Source organism: Nicotiana attenuata, unplaced genomic scaffold (assembly GCF_001879085.1).
Source record: "Nicotiana attenuata strain UT unplaced genomic scaffold, NIATTr2, whole genome shotgun sequence".
Lineage (NCBI taxonomy): Eukaryota > Viridiplantae > Streptophyta > Magnoliopsida > Solanales > Solanaceae > Nicotiana > Nicotiana attenuata.
In genome coordinates, this window is record NW_017670756.1 from 343,054 (window position 1) to 360,333 (window position 17,280).

The window sequence follows — 17,280 nt, forward strand, 5'->3', positions numbered from 1 at the left end:
ATAATTGTAACTTATCATTTAGTTATCCATATATTAAACTATCTATCTCTTCCATGATTTCATACTTAAATTGCTAATTCTCTCTACTTTATGTACTTGCATATTTGATTGTCTTATACCTTACTTGTCCTATTTATTTGTAATATTTTTTGCCTTCTATAGCGTAGTTACACTTGTATGAATTGTTAATTGGTAGATACTACTGAGTTTTTGAAGTTGAGACAACCGAAAAGTTATAGACTCTTTGAGTATTATGTGGTTCTCCATTTACCTCGTACATTTACTCTCTTGATGTAGAATTTTTGTAAATTTTGGTTGTTGAATTGCTATTGTTGATTTAAATTGTTTGGGGAGTGGGTTGTACGCCGCAACAAAAATTTGAAAGGTAATTGTTGCACCCTATTTCGCACTAGTCAAAAAAAGATTCAACTTGTAGTTTCTCTGTTGTTGATAAAAGAGAGTCGCCACATAATATTTAAAGGTACACTAGGGTACCTATTTAATTACTAAGTCATATTCTTTATTAGCCTGCTAACCGGTAAGATTATAGGTAAGGCTTGTTGTTCTTCTGAGGGGAAGGTGTTAGGCACCCTTAAAATCTACCTGAGGTAGCTCCATATGACTTAGACTAGATCTAGAATTAATTATTTATACTATGCCTTAACTAGTATTCTAAATAAATGGCTTACCGTATATTAGGATATAATTCTTATAAAGGGAGGGTGTAGTTTTAAAGGGGTATGAATTTATAGAGGAAAATAACATAAATGCATGTATACTTGAAAAGAGCTTCTGAAATGGGATATAGGGTGTTTGTATTTAAGAAAGTGTGTGAAAAGGAGAACTTAAGTTTAAACACATGTTCCTGAAGCATAGAGATGTACGTTTCTCTAATGAGATGGGGGTAAGCCTAAGATATACCTTGATTTGAAGACTCGAACACTACAAGAAAATGGGGTTTTAGCGAGGGGAAATCTGGTCGTTAAAAGCCCAATTCCGGTCGTTATAAGTTGATAACGACCGGAAAAAATTCGGTCATCACCGATCGTTAAAAGTCCCGACGTTAAAAGTTAACAACCGGTTTACAATCCGGTCGTTAAAGGATCTTTAGCGACAACATAATATTTGGTCGTTAAACATGCTTTTTAGCGACAGGATTTTCCCCTCGCTAATTTGTTATCCGGTCGTTAAAAGTCTTTGACGACAACAATGTATTAAGTCAATTCGAGTGCTTTTAGCGACTGATATTCCCTTCGTTAATTGTATAATTACTTTTAACAACCAAAATTCTCTTCGTTAATAGTCATTTATCTATTTGACAAACCTGTCGTTGAAGAGTTTTAATGACCACATTTTCTTCTCTAATATGAAAATGTAATAAATATAATAAAAATTTAAATTACATGAATTGTAATAATTATTTATATATTTTCATACACACTCAACAACATTGGAAAATAAACCAAATACTTGATATCTTGTTAATACAAAGAACTAAAGTATCATATTTACCAGAAACCAATCCAAATTATAAGAAACCCATCTTACTAAAACAATGAAAAGTAAAAATAATGCAAGCCCATCCAGAAGACAACTGGAAGCATAAAGTGAGATGAGTTAATCATCATTTTTAATAATTCCTAAAAGAAAAAAGAAAAAGTAAAATTGTAGCATATATATGTATATAAGACAGTGTCTTTAAACCATCGCTGACGAACCAAAAACCTCTTGTACTTCAACTTGCTCTACACTTTCTTCAAGGATAGGTTCTTCGGACTTCAAGTTTTTGATCTGTTAAAATAACAAATTTATGCCAGTTTAGTAACAAAGAATAAACAACTAATTATGTTAATGTCCTCCAAGGACACAGCGATGCGACACTGATGGAAAATATCAAATTTTTCCTGTCACAAGTCTTCAAACATCTTAAAGATACTGACACAGAATTTCGACAAGAAAGCTCCCATTTCAACAAAAACTATATCCACGTACACATTAGTCACATTCGCTTTGCACAATTACAAAGATCTGAAATAATACAAGAATGTCAGTTTTTCACATTAACTGCACTAGCGAGAACTCCATCATTGTTATAGGCCATATTTCAAGAGAAGTGCACCGAGGGTTGCAACGTCTAATGGTGATACATTACAAATTAAAAAGATACAGGAAGAAACAGGAAAATACAAAAGCACAAATTAACAATTTAACTTAGGGCATGCGGAAGAAACCAAAAGGATAAAATTAGGTTACTATAAAGGTACGCTTTATAGAGTAAAATAGGGCATGATCTAAGAAAATTATTAGAGCTAAAGAATGAATACACTCCTAGAGCAATACAACACTTACAGCCCGATAATAGTTTCACATTTTAACTAATAGAAACTAGACAAAGTATGTCAAAGACTCAGAATTAAAGATGGTTAAAACAAGATAAGTAAATCAAGCCAAATAAAGAGAGTGTTAATGGTTAGTACTTTAAGATGCATGCTATCAAACTAAACAGAAAAAGGCAATAGAAATTCTTTTAGCTCCTCTCTTCGAAATGTGGCCATGGCTCATAATAGCCTCTGCTCTTGTTTATCGTTTATAAATTGCTACCCATTTACAATCTCGTACTGTTTAGACACAACATGTATGCAACAGTTGTGAATTGTTCATGCTAGTTGTATAAACAATCTAGTTATGTAGAGAGGTAGTCTGATTCACCAGACAAGATAAAGTCACTATAAAGAGCACAGGATTATAATAAGATTATGAAAGAGAATACACAAAGGGCATCTTAATGATGATTAATAAACGCAAGGTGGAGGAGCCGGAAAAAACTTTTCTTACATTTGACTCATCAATTAGCTGTGAAATTGCAATGTACTTTTCTTTTTCACCAGTAATCCATTCAATCAAGTAGAGGGTAATGGGGATGAGGCAGGGTTAGAGAGCTTGAGTTTGTGAACAAGAAAGCATACTGGCGGGTGAGTGCTAGAGGGAGGTAATTTTAATCCTAAGGAATCGGGCATCATTCCTAATCCCCTTAGCAAAAAGCACTAAAGCTAAACAAACGACAAATAAGGAAGAAGGGATTATAATCTTCTCGTTATCTAGTTCATTATCCAGAGATCAAAAAACATTATTGCCTAGCAGCTTGTTGACTCTAAACACGCTGTGCAAGTTCGAATGTATCTTTGAATGACTTCTTATGAAACATGACTTGCAATAAACCAGAGACGAAGTTACGCAAGTCAGAGTAGTAAATTATCAGAGGCAATTCATAAGAGTTCACAAGATCTGCGCTCCTGAAGTTTAAAGGCAGAGAGCATTTCCAGAGTATGAATCTAAACACATGCATGGAGCTACATACAAGAAAAGGTTGTATCTATAACTAAATTTCTTTTGAATCGGTAAAATAAGCACACGTATTTAATTAGTATGTAAAGTGGAGTGACTTACATGCCATCTTCAAATTCTTCGTTAATAATTTCCTTGATACTCTCACCGAAATGCATGACAGCTTCATTCAATCTGTTGAAGAGACAAAATAATCGAATTTAGTCTTGACATGCAACAACACAAAGCTTTCCAGAAAACTTTTCCCAAAAGGTCTCGCTGACAACTTCACAAAACTTAAGCACTGCTAATGCTGTTACCTAATAACTAATGATTTCACAGGAACAACGAAATGGAAAGTTAGCAGCTTGCCCACATTCCGTTCCTTCTGTGTTTTCTCCCTGCCCCGGTATCTCCACTAACAACACTTTATGTGATGTTGGCGAAGGCAGATTCAGGGTTGAAAGACAGAGGCTACACCACTTAATATATATTCATAATCTTAAAAAGTTTCTCTGTATATTACATATAAAAGTATACAGTCCGAGTACAAAGCAGTAAGTGCACGTGCACCACTGCTGTAAGTGCTGAAAAACCAGCAGGTTCTGAAGCTACAGCTGTGAAGAATGTTTCTCAAGAGTTGGAGGGGGAAAAGCAAATTGCTAAGGGCCCTGGTGTTGATCGTGTTCAAGCTAAGGTTGCTACTACAGTTGATGGGCACATTAATACTAGGCAGGAGTAGAGGAATGATCATCAAAAAATAGTTGTGCAGGAGAAGAAAACTGGGGTGTGCGATCGACCTACTGGTGCAATTGAAATAGCTGAAAACCCAGCAATTTTAAAAGGTACTGGTGTGCATGATGAGGGGAAAGATGTTGAAAGTGTTGTTGCTTTGGATAGTGCAGCACCTAAAAGTGTTAAGGCAGTAAATACAGGTGGTAATCAACAACAAAAACCTATAGCCGATCATGCCACTGCTGGTGTAAAAATGGCTCTTATGCAGGAAACTGCGATCCTAGAATCTGCTAAGCAGGAGTACAAGGCTTCAGTGAAATCTGGGCAAATCGTGCTATCTCCTAGACCCACTGGAAATTTAACTATACATGAGGATTGTGCTAGATGCATCCACTAATCCTAATGAGATACTGGAACAGGCTGCAAACTCTAGTAGCACGGAAGGAGTGGATGTGAATAGAGAGGAAGGCTGGAGTTCAATAACACGCAAATAGAAGGCATCAGCTGGAATTCTTTCTCCAAATCGATCTGCTGGTGACAAGCATTTTTGTAGTACAAATGCTTATGATGTTCTGATGGTGGAGGATCAGCTAACAAGTGCCAACATAGAGAAGGATTCAACAGATAAGAATGGGCAGCTTGTGGTAGTTTTCGGTAACTCTATTGCACCTGCTAATGTTAATCTTACTACAATTGGAGCTAAGATTCTGGAGAGCATGAATCCTTTGCAAGTTCTGCCTGGGTTTTTGCATAATCCAGCGAAAGGACTGTCTCTTCAAGAGGTTAAAAAAAACAATGGCATAGTTGGGGTTGGTTTGAATACATCCCAACATGATATCCCCTCCAATGATTTGTTTGACCGATCTGGCAACATGATACAAGTTTCAAACATCCAGCAAACTTTATTCATGATGTCGTCGGCAACAAAACAACCAAAAGGAGGGGCTGACCACACAAGAGAAGAAATTAGCAGATTCTTGTTAAAAGAGGTCTACATGAATTTGAGGTAGTGATAATATTAAATATAGCAAATGAAACATCTGGTTTAAGTAAAAAAAGGGTAGCAGTACCTTTCCCAAAAATAGAAACAAATTGAAGTCTTATTAGTCCTGTTTGGTTCTTGATTTTCAAGATTTTTCAATCAGTTGTTTTTTTATCTGTTACTGGTATTATTGACATCAAGGCTGACTTTGCTTTAAATTTGAAGCCAAGAAAACACACATACAAGGTTCTGATCTAGGCTACTGAATATAAGGGGGAAGTCAGAAAGTTTTAGTAGCCAATATTATTGTTAGCAAAGCACCAGAAAAAGTGCCAGCTAGATAAATGAGAAGAAACTATTACGATTTAGGTGATGGAGCAGCAGCAAATTGCAACAGTTGGCTTGAGGAATAGCTCTAATTCTAAGATGGGCCAAAGAAGATAGGTATGGTTGATGGAACAGTAAAGAATATAGCTGGAGAGTACTGGACAGTTGTTGCTCGATCACCGGCTAATCAGCAGCAAGCGGTGACACATCGATAGACCCTCGGCATCCCTCCCTCCAAGAACTCCCCACATTGCTATTGGGGTGACTCAAACTCACAACCTCTTGGTTGGAAGTGGAGGGTGTTCACCACTAGAGCAACCCACTTCTTCATCTAAGACCATATAGAACAAAGTTCAAAACATGTGAAAAGGGCCTTTTTAATAAGGTAAACGGGCTGTAGAAGAGCAGCAGCACAATCTGACAAGGCACAAACCATTTAGGTATCCTAACTCTTCGAAAGGTATTCTATTGAAAATGACATTTACACTACTATATCACATTGGTGCAAACATATCATATGCACAAAACAAAAAGTAATCAACCAATTATTTTAGAAGAAATTTTTGAAGGAAAGAAATTCTACCACACTGTCTACAGAGACACCCAATATTTTTGTGTTCACCTTCTGAAATTCTTCATAACGATCACTGAAAACAGTGATCTCTACAGTAGCAGGAATAGATAATAGGGAAATAATACATTAAGAAACACCCGTAATCAGTTCAACTTCATTATAAGAAAGTTAAAGTAGCAGCTGAGTGAATTTAGGATACAAGCTAACCTGTCTGGCAAACAAATGTGAAGTCTAGTGGGCAGAAAAAGAGAATCACGTATTTCTTCCCAATGTACTCAGAAAATTTAGTTAAGGAGAAAGTTAGCGAATTCTTATTTCACACGAAAATTTCACAATACAATCACGACCAGATATTGAGAATCCTTTTGTTCCAATTATAATATGCAATCAAATCCAATTCCAAAACATAATCTACTCTACAAGACGAATACACACAATTGACCTATAACGACCAATATTCAATGAAAATAAAGAACCAACTTCTGCGAATTCATCAGCAATGTCATAAAACCTACATGTAATTATAAGTTTGGAGCATATGTAATTATAAGATGCAACCCATTATTTTAAAAACTGAGAGAGAGCCGATAACATAAAAAAAATGCCCAATTTCATACAACAAAAATAATTAGTTCTTCCAAAGAACCCTTCAATAACTCCGTCGAGATGCTTTAGAATCATCTCTAATGAATTTATGGAACAAGGATTAAAGAAATATCCAATGATTTTCAGTAAATCCTATCATGAATAAGGCTCTGACGGGATGATTTAGACATTCTTCAACAACTAAAATGCAAATTTGACAGCACAGTATACTTGGTATAAACACAAACATAATTTTAAGAGATTCTTTCAACAACTTCAATCCAAATTTGGACAGCATGTTATACTCCGTATGAAAAAATAAGATAATTTTAAGTCATTCCTTCAACAACGTATACGCAAATTTGGGCAAAATAATTGACAGAAATGAGACGCTTAGTCTCTTTAAGGAAGGGTTGGTTTGGAAAAAGTCAACCAAATATTGACTTATTAGTTAGAAGGCTCGGATGTGAATTCCGGTGATTCGGTTAGCTTTGGGAGGTGATTTGTGACTTAGGAGTGCGATCGGAAGTGATTTTGGAAGTCCGGAGTAGAATTAGGCTTGAATTGGCAAAGTTGGCATTTTGGCGAATTCCGGTGGATAGGTGAGATTTTGATCCGAGGGTCGGAATGGAGTTCCGAGAGTTGCAGTAGCTCCGTTAGGTCATTTTTGATATGTGTGCAAAATTTCAGGTCATTCGGAGGTGTTTTGGTCGGGTTTTTGATCGAATGCGTAATTCGGAAGTGTTTAAAAAACTTAGGCTTGAATTCGATGTGATTTGATGGTTTTAGCGTTGGTTGATGTGTTTTAAGGATGAGAACAAGTTTGAATGAGGTTTTAGGATGTATTGGCATTTTTGGTTGAGGTCCCGGGAGCCTCGGGGTGAATTCGGGTGGTTGAACGAGAGGTTTTGAGGTGTGTTGCAGGTCTGTTGCTGCTGTCATCTGGTATTTCCGCTTCTGCGGAAATGGACCGCAGAAGCGGTTCCGCAGAAGCGGGTGAGAGATCGCAGAAGCGGCCAGGTGTGGGTTAGGGTAGTTCCGCATAAGCGGAAGTTGGTCGCTTCAGCGGGTCCGCATAAGCGGACATTGTACCGCAGAAGCGGTTTTGAGGGAACCGCAGAAGCGGAGTTTGAGTCGCATAAGCGAAGTCCGGGTTTTTAAGTGAAGACCACATAAGCGGATTTTTGGCCGCAGAAGCGGTCCCGCATAAGCGGAAGCGGGACCGCATAAGCGAAAATCGCTGTTGACAGAAGGGTTTAAAATATTATATTTCATCCGCGAACAAGAGGTAGTTTCCACCATTTTAAAGCGACTTGGAGAGCTTTGGGCGAGGATTTTCGAGGGTTTTGACTGAGAATCAATTGGAGGTAAGTCTCTTGGCCTAATTATTCGAGTTCATGGTAGAAATTACATGTAAATTGTGGAAAATTCATCAAAAACGGGTCAAGCTAGGGCTTGGAAAGTTGTGATGTAAAAATGGATTTTGAAAGGGCATTTGAACTCCGATTTTGGTAAAATTGGTATGTGTAGACTCGTGGCGAAACGAAGAATCCAGTGATGTAAATTCCGTAATTTTTCGAGAAGTAGGCCCGGGGCTCGGGTTTTGCCAACTTAGTGAATTTTGGTGTTTTTCGAGTCTTTTAGATTGGGTTATGTTTCTTTAGCCTATTGTAATGTATTCGTTGTGGTTTTAATCAGATTCGGCATGCGAAGAGGTTGATTCGAAAGGCAAAGGCATAGCGAGCTAGACTTGTGGCCGGCTTGAGGTGAGTAATAGATGTAGATGATGACCTGAGGGTTTGAAACCCCGGTATATCACACTGTGACGCTATATTGAGGCGAGACACGTACTCTATGACGAGTGCGGGGTCGATTGTGACTGGGATTTTGACCTAATCCGTTCCGATTGATGTTCGTACTGTGTTCTCGACTAGAAATTGTTTGGTAATCATCCTACTTGGATTTTATGAATATGTTTGGGGCTTTGTGCCTATCATTTGCATCCTTCAGGGATCCTTATCACGGCTTCCATGAGGTTTAGCATATTTCATGATATCAGTCATGAGTTAGACACTGCCTCGAAATGTTTAATAAATAAATAAAGGTTTATACACTTAGCTCTATAATTCCTAATAATTGAAACTAAAATGAATAATCTGGCTGTGCCCGAGTGGCTTGCATGCATATATGTATATATCTGGACTGAGTGTGGATCGGGCTGCACGCCGCAGCGAATGCTACGATGATATTGCGCTTGGGCTGTAGGAGCCCCTCCAGAGTCTGAACCCCCACAGTGAGCGCGGATACCCAAATGGATCGGGCTGCGCGCCGCAGCGGTCATGTACATTGCATTGCATTCATGCATTTTATATCTGTTGGTCTTAATTTTCATTGTCTGCTGTTGTTTCATCGTTTAGCGTGCTGAATCGTTGATCATAGCTTTATATTGTAATATTTCGGGATTTCTTACTTTCAGCCATTATATATGTTTATTACTTACTGAGTTGGAAGTACTCACTTTACTCCCTGCACCATGTGTGCAGATTCAGGTGCTCCGGAGACTTAGTGGAGCTGTTTGCTGTTTTCGTGAAGTTTATTTTCAGGAGTTGTTGAGGTAGCCGCCTGACGTCCGCAGGACCCGACTCCTCCCCTTTATTTCATTTATCTTTCCATATCCTAGACTTCTTTATTACTATGGATATATTACTCTGTTACATCTAGAGGCTCTAGACTCGTGACTCCAGATCTATTGGGGAATGTTTGGATATTCGTTATTATTTTCCGTACTATTTTATTTAGATTCGGATTGGAACCTTGATATTTGCTATTTTAATCGTATTATTTATTAACGGATTGCGTAATTGGGTTGAGAGTAATTAATTGGTCAGGCTTGGCTAGCATTAGTGTTGGGTGCCATCACGACCGGAATTGGGATCGTGACAAGCACCATTATCCAACTAGGGGTTACTTGGGGGCTAAATGCGTGACCGTCCATCCTACCAAGATAGAAGGTGAAAGTTGATTTTTTGTCGGGTAAAATATACTTTTGTTTATTTAATTATGAGTCAAAACATGTAAAAAAATCTTTCTTTATAGTGGGTGACGATGAAATTTGAACTCAAGACTTATGCGTGTTTTAGTATCACGTTGAAGTGTATGACTATCGCATCAAAATACTTACTGTTAGAAAGATTATTAATTTATTTATTTAATTAATTTTTTCAATAATGCTGTTGAAAAAGGAAATATTTAGTATGAACATGGCACGTGGTACTTAGAAAAGGTAGATTTTTAACAATAGTAAAGTACAAGTATCTTGCTATACTTTACTAATACGAGTTAAGCACTTGAACCTCCACTAATGCTGGCCTAACCCTGGCTCCTTTACGTAAATAATTAGTCTTTATAGTTAAAAAGTGGCTTTTGCTAGTACTTCAAAGCCAATAGACTTAGCCTTTTCTGGGTTTGCCATGCTAATACCTCAACCTCAAGTAGGAATCAAGAATTTTCCTTGCCTTTAATTAATTGTAAGTATGCTTTTTACTTGAGGAAACTAAGTTCATTAACTTAGAAGGATACGTACTGGCAATTAAATTCTCTTTCTGGAAGGTTCAAGATACTGTTTTTACGTACAGAAACTACTCTTTCGGAAAAATTAGAGATAGTACAAGGACTTGACTTTCAAAAACACATAGTAGAACATGCATCAAACACATACATATACTAAGAGCTTTGACTAATTGTATACATTTATTTAATTGTAACTAGCTCCTAAACTGGTAACTAATTTAGTTACAACAGCACTTCCAAGATTAATGGGGAAACCAATTTTCCCTTAATGTATCTTGCAACATGCAAGACAGCATCAGGTGGAATTTTCATGCATAAACTGACTTAACATTTGAACAACACATGATATATCAGGCCTTGTGAGTACAATTCGATTATATGACTTTAATATGGATAGATATGGCAGGAAGCAATGGAAGCAATGCGAATTAAAGTAGATTAAAATGCTGAAGCAACGGTGTGAAACAGCCGAAGCTAACTTTGCTAAAGTGGATAAGTTCATAAAAAAGCACATGACTCAATCTTATGATGAGAAAGAGACGGAATATAATGAGTAGTAGTTTGTTATGGTTTGTGTTGTTATTGTTAGGATATTTAGACTTTAGAGAATATTAAGACTTTGTGATACGTGATCACGCCCAACTCTAGTCCTAAAAAGGATAAGCAGTCGCTGCAAATATAACCCGATCTAAAAGTCCGGAGTCGGTTTAGCTACAATTGTTCACTATTACCAAGAAGACAAGCTTGAACAATTCCTAACTTATAAATATTAAGATTCTTATGTCTAACTAATTAACTAACAAATTAAAATAGTAAATTAACAACTAAAGATACTAAGGGTTAGAGACAAGATTAAGGAGGTCTAGAGTTATGATTTTCCCAATTGTCGGAATCCTTCCCGCTACGTCTTCTATAATTTCGCCTAATTATTATCTATTGATCTTGAGCACTTCAGGCTTCGTAACTCTCTCCCGAGCAACTACAATAATTTACTAGATATATTCTCCTGAACTATGCTAGCTGGCACAATCTTACCGCTCACTATGACCACGTCAAGGCTTTGTTATTCCTAAACCCACCTTTAAACCTATCGTATTCATTCCTCATGTACCTTAGGAGTGACGTTGTTCAACAACTACCTAAATATGTACTCTTTCCCAAGCAACATAATAAATAGGCACAGTCAATTGATGGCCATTCAATCAACAGGAATAAGCACGTAGTTGAACAAGTAAAGAAATTAAAAGGCAAAATTATATTCAAACTTAACAAGAATTCATCCTCCAAAAGGTTCCATCAAAACCCTAAATAATAAATTAGCTACTCATAGTAGTATGTGAAAATACAATACTAAAATTCATAACCAAAAAATAAAAAATAGGAAGAAGAAAGGAAAAACTCGTGGTTGAATCTTCCTCCTTGATCCTAGTGTATTCTTGCCTCCATAGGTGTTGTGTATCCCTAAAGTAGTGCATCTTCCTCAAAAATTATGTAAAAATCATGTTTAGCATGTATTTATATGAACTAGGTAGGGTGGAGGTTCGTCCAATGCAACCAAAAATCGGATAGGAAAACTGAAGGCCGTCAACTTCCATGCAGCGCGCGACCATGGACTTGGACTCAGCTTTTGCAATTTTCCAGTTCGCGAAGCGATCCGTGCCTTCTCTTCGCTTCGCTGTTTTGTGCCTTCATTTTTCTCTTTTTCGCGAGAGCTCCTAGTTCTTTCCATCTCTTCTTTTTGTGTCAAATTGTCATCTTTTGATCATTTATCATCCAAACTTGTTCCTACACATAATGAGCATATTTCACTTCAAAAACCATGTAATCTCCCGGGACTCACACAAGAATTAATATGAAAATATACACAAAAATATGCACTTTTCATCATTTATCATCACCCCACAGTTAAACTCTTGCTCGTCCTCGAGCAACTCAAAATTAAGGGCATAGGCAAGAAATACCTTTCAAAACATACCCAAGCATCACACTAATTACAATGGTTTATATCAATGCTTAGAACCCAACATATGCACTCTTCTTACATTTCCTCAAGTTTTAAACTCATTCCAAGATTATTTAAAATATTTGTGTGACTCTTCTAACATCCTAGCCTCAAAATTTGACTCCACTACATTCCTCTTTATGACTCGCTTCTTGTGCAAACTAAAGGTACGAGTTCCTTACCAATTTGTTTTAAAGCATGTTCTCTCACCAACAACAAAGAGAGTAATCAGTCCGCACACTCAAATATGAATTTCACATATAATTTAAGGACTCACGGAATGAAAGAATTCACTCATTCTCGCAAAGAAACTCATGTTCCCCCAAAGCTCGTACAATAGGCTTGCACTTAATGTAAGTCTCTACTAATTTAAGCTCGCAAAGTCTAGGATCAATTGGGTCTTCATGGGTTGTAATGTAGGCTAAGGGACAGGTAGGATAGATATGGATAATAGTGACTAACCCTCCTAAGCACTTTTAATACAATACATTTTAACTTTTAATCACATCCTCTGCATGATCACTCAACATATCGCTACGAAATTGTAGATAACGTAGCCCATTGACTTTAAGCACATCTATAAGCACTAGCACATATCAAAGTGAATTGGAGGGATTTTTTTATATTGTATTTCTTTTCTTTTGCTTTTTATTCAAAATCTTTTCAACACCCTCCATAAATTGGTATTCCAGCTAGTGGCTCTCTCAATAAACACATGCACCTTTTGGCCTTTCTATGGTTCAACTCAAAAACTACCCAATCTCGTTTCCTTCTCTTCTAGCGACTTTATGTTCTTTCGGAGGTAAAGGTTCAATAGGATTTAATTAAGAACAACAGGGATTCGTCTTGTAATGTGGGTACCAAAGAAATGGTTTACAGGCTCAAACGGGCTAACAAAGGATAATTTTTATCACTGGTAGGCAAATAGACTGAAGTATCAATAAAAGAAACGCCTATATCATTTCCTAAACTCACAAGACTTAATCATTTTTCTTCGAATCACACAGGGGACAAGTTATAGACTAATAAGGGATGGCACAGAGTACAACCGAAATCTCACCTCACACAATGCACATGACTTACTCAGGACGGCTCAGACTCCACTCTCAAGTTAAAGCAACTAGCACAGTCATCATATAATCCAAACACTAGAAAGTAACAACAGGAGTCAATAGACGAGCCCAAGCGTCAAAAGAAACACATATACTCTCAAGGCATATAGTCACAAGAATAAAAAAGAAAGTACGCGGTGCAAATGCTCCAACTCTAAGCCCCGACATAAAACATGTCAAAAAGCATAGATACTCAAGTTCTTCCCATTCCATTATCAGTTGAAAAAAAAAAGAAAAAAAAATCTTTTTGTATTTTTCTTTAGACTTTAAACCCTCAAGAAAACTATCTAGGAAGTCCATCTTTGGGAAAAGTTCAAACCTTTTTGAAAATTTTACTTAAAAACAAACGACTACCTGGTTCAAAGAGTCATCCCAAAAGAACCGTGGTCATAAGAAAAACCAAGAAGAATTATTTCTACCTAATTATTTTTTTTTGAAAACATATAAAATAACACAACTAAACTAGCATAGGAATCCACCCAAACAGTCTCTTCACGCCACACATAAAATTGTACTTTGTCCCCAATGTACACCCATAAATACAAGAGGGTAAGAAAACTCCCTAGTAAGCCATAGGCCGAAGCATTAGCAACTCATGGGGTACTCAGACTTCTCCCAGACTTGATTCTTTGTGCGGGCACTCCACACTTAGTACTCAACATCTCACTTGCTTTTCTTTCTTTCAATAACTTTGCTTCCCATGCTCCTATCAAATAAATAATCGACACTAAAGAAAATACAATAAAAAAATATTTTTAAAAAAATAAATTAAAGAAAGCAATAAAGTCGGGTTGCCTCCCAACAAGTGCCTGATTTAACGTTGCGGCACGACGTGAATCACTTTCTGCCTCCACCTCGAGCTTATGGATTGAACCCCAAGTTTTGCTTCAAGCTTATGATTATGCTCTTGGTGCGGTGGAATGAATCTAATTGGCCCAAGGAAACAATGTAGTATTCTGCACTCCTTGGCCCTTAGATGAAGTGTGCAATCCTGACTTTCTGGCAAGAAGAATTCCAGAATGTAGGTACCTTGTTCCTCATTCCTTGACCCCTCATTTGGTTCAGATGACTCTATTCCTATATCATCATCCAAACACAATGTGAAAAAATGCTTGGAGTGAGGACCAATGCACTCAAATACATGAACTTCAGGACTGTCAATATCCTCAACACCAATGACACTACAGTCAACTAGATATATTTCCTCAATGTCCTTGGTTGACTCTAGTATCTATTCTATTACATAGGAATCCTCAACATCTAGTTGGATAGATTGTTGGTGTTCTACTCTGATCTCCTCCATTTGCACCTCAATTTCAGCATTTAATTCATGCTCTTTTTGGTTGCTATCCATGATATTAGCTTGTTGAGCATTAAATGCTTCAACTAGTTGACTCACTTGAGCCTCCAAGTTGCGAATAGTAGCCTCTTGCCTTTGTATGTGCAGTTGTTTCTCATTATTTTGTTCCACTAGAGACCTTAGCATATCCTTGATCTCTTTCAGGTCGTCATCCCTAGGTTCTTTGTTCCTATTAACTTCACAAGAAAAAGAAGAACCATCGTAGTAAGGGGTTGGGGGAGGATACGAAATATAAGCACAACCATGAAAGTGACCACCTTGACCACCACACATATCACACACATTCCACACACAAGATTGAGCTGGTGCATGTAAATCGCTCTAAAGAATATTTTGATAATTTTGCCATGGGTGGTTTCCTCAATAATATGCATACGGAGGATCAAAAGTAAAATTACCAATATCAAAACTTTTATAATTCCAAGATGCCATATTTCTAAAATAAACAAGTAAAATAAAAAATCAAATACAAGAAAACAAAAATAAAAGTTCAAATTTACAACCCAGCAATATGTACACCTACAGCTACACCGTTAGTTCCCCAGCAATGGCGCCAAAATTTGATCAGGCCCAACTCTAGTCCTAAAAAGGATAAGTGATCGCTGCAACTATAACCTGGTCTAAAAGTCCGGAGTCGAATCCCACAAAGAACTAAGGTTAAGCTACAACTGTTCATTATCACCAAGAAGACAAGCTTGAACAATTCCTAACTTATAAATATTAAGATTCTTATGTCTAACTAATTAACTAACAAATTAAAATAGTAAATTAACAACTAAAGATACTAAGGGTTAGAGACAAGATTAAGGAGGTCTACAGTTATGATTTTCCCAATTGTCGGAATCGTACCCGCTACGTCTTCTATAATTTCGTCTAATTATTCTCTACTGATCGTGAGCACTTTAGGTGTCGTAATTCTCTATCGAGCAACTACAACAATTTACTAAACATATTCTCCCGAACTACGCTAGCTGGCACAATCTTACCGCTCACTATGACCACGTCAAGGCTTTGTTATTCCTAAACCCACCTTTAAACCTGTCGTATTGATTCCTCATATACGTTAGGAGTGACATTGTTCATCAACTACCTAAATATGTGCTCTTTCCCAAGCGATACATAATAAATAGGCACAGTCAGTTGATGGCCATTAAATCAACAGGAATAAGCACGTAGTTGAACAAGTAAAGAAATTCAAAGGCTAAATTATATTCAAACTTAACAAGAATTCATCCTCCAAAAGGTTCCATCAAAACCCTAAATAATAAATTAGCTACTCATAGTAGTATGTGATAATACAATACTAAAATTCATAACCAACAATAGAAAATAAGAAGAAGAAAGGAAAAACTCGTGGTTAAATCTTCCTCCTTGCTCCTAGTGTATTCTTGCCTCCATAGGTGTTGTGTAACCCCAAAGTAGTGTCTCTTCCTCCAAAATTATGTAAAAATCATGTTTAGCATGTATTTATATGACCTAGGTAGGGTGGAGGTTCGTCCAATGCAATCCAAAATCGGCTAGGAGAACTGGAGGCCGTCAACTTCAGTATAGCGCGCGACCATGGACGCGGACTCAGCTTTTGCAATTTTCCAGTTCGCGAAGCGATTCGTGCCTTCTCTTCGCTTCGCTTTTTTCTGCCTTCATTTTTCTCTTTTTTGCGTCCGTTTTTGTGCCACGCACGAAATTGGACGAGCTCGTAATTCTTTCCATCTCTTCTCTTTGTGTCAAATTGTCATTTTTTGATCATTTGTCATCCAAACTCGTTCCTACACATAAGGAACACATAATGAGCATATTTCACTTCAAAAATCATGTAATCTTCTGCGACTCACACAAGAATTAATATGCAAATATTGTCACGACCCAAATCCCATTATAGGTTGTGATGGCGCCCAACACCGTTGTTAGGCAAGCCAACACTAATCAACTAGTAAATTCCCATTTTAATTTAAGCAATTCTAACATCTAATCTTTACTAAAATTTAAACCATTTGATAAGTAACGGATTTTTTTTAAGGCAAACAAAACGGAAACAACTAAAAGAAATCATAACTATAGAACTTCAACCCAAAAATCAAAGTCTACTAATACATACCAAGACCTAGTGTCACAAGTGTGTGGGCAACTAGTAGAATATACAGAAGATGACTGAAATAGAATAGACAGATACAAGCAAAAGAGAAACTCCGGCATGCTGCTGAACGGCTAGAAAGGGGGCAGCTCACCGCGAAGTCTCAGTCCGAGCTCAAGAATGCGCGCCTGGCGGATAACTAGATGCACCTACCTTAGATCATGTACAATTAAGTACAGAAGCTTAGTATGAGTACATAAACAATATGTACCCAGTAAGTATCCAGTCTAACCACGAAAAAGTAATGACGAGGGGTCGACTTGACACTTACTAGGGACAACAATAATATAATTAAAGTGTTATGCTAGGCATAGATATCATGAATAATACTAACAGTTCAATAACAGGAAAAGATAAGATATTCTTTCATAAAAAAAAATGTCAATTTCAGTCATATCATGTAACAACTTACATTTCAAAGCATTTAAGCAGTATAAATCACGGAGAGTTCCAAATAATTAACATGCGCAATTATGCTGAGGTCGTACAGCCCGGTCCAACATAGTATTAAAGTGTGCACTGCCGGATGGTCGAAAGGCGCGAACCATAGATGCATCTATTTACTACCGAGGCGCTCG

General features: G+C 37.1%; 1 long non-coding RNA gene across 2 annotated transcripts; it reads right to left on the minus strand.

The window, feature by feature from the left end:
• Positions 1–1,458: 1,458 nt before the first annotated feature.
• LOC109243043 lies at positions 1,459–5,945 on the minus strand. 2 transcript variants are annotated; one of them, XR_002070482.1, is made up of 3 exons: positions 5,130–5,945; positions 3,448–3,519; positions 1,459–1,791 (listed from the first exon to the last, which is right to left on the minus strand). It is a non-coding gene; the product is annotated as an uncharacterized LOC109243043 (long non-coding RNA). The 2 variants fall into 2 exon arrangements; XR_002070481.1 differs by having other exon boundaries at positions 3,448–5,945.
• Positions 5,946–17,280: the final 11,335 nt, after the last annotated feature.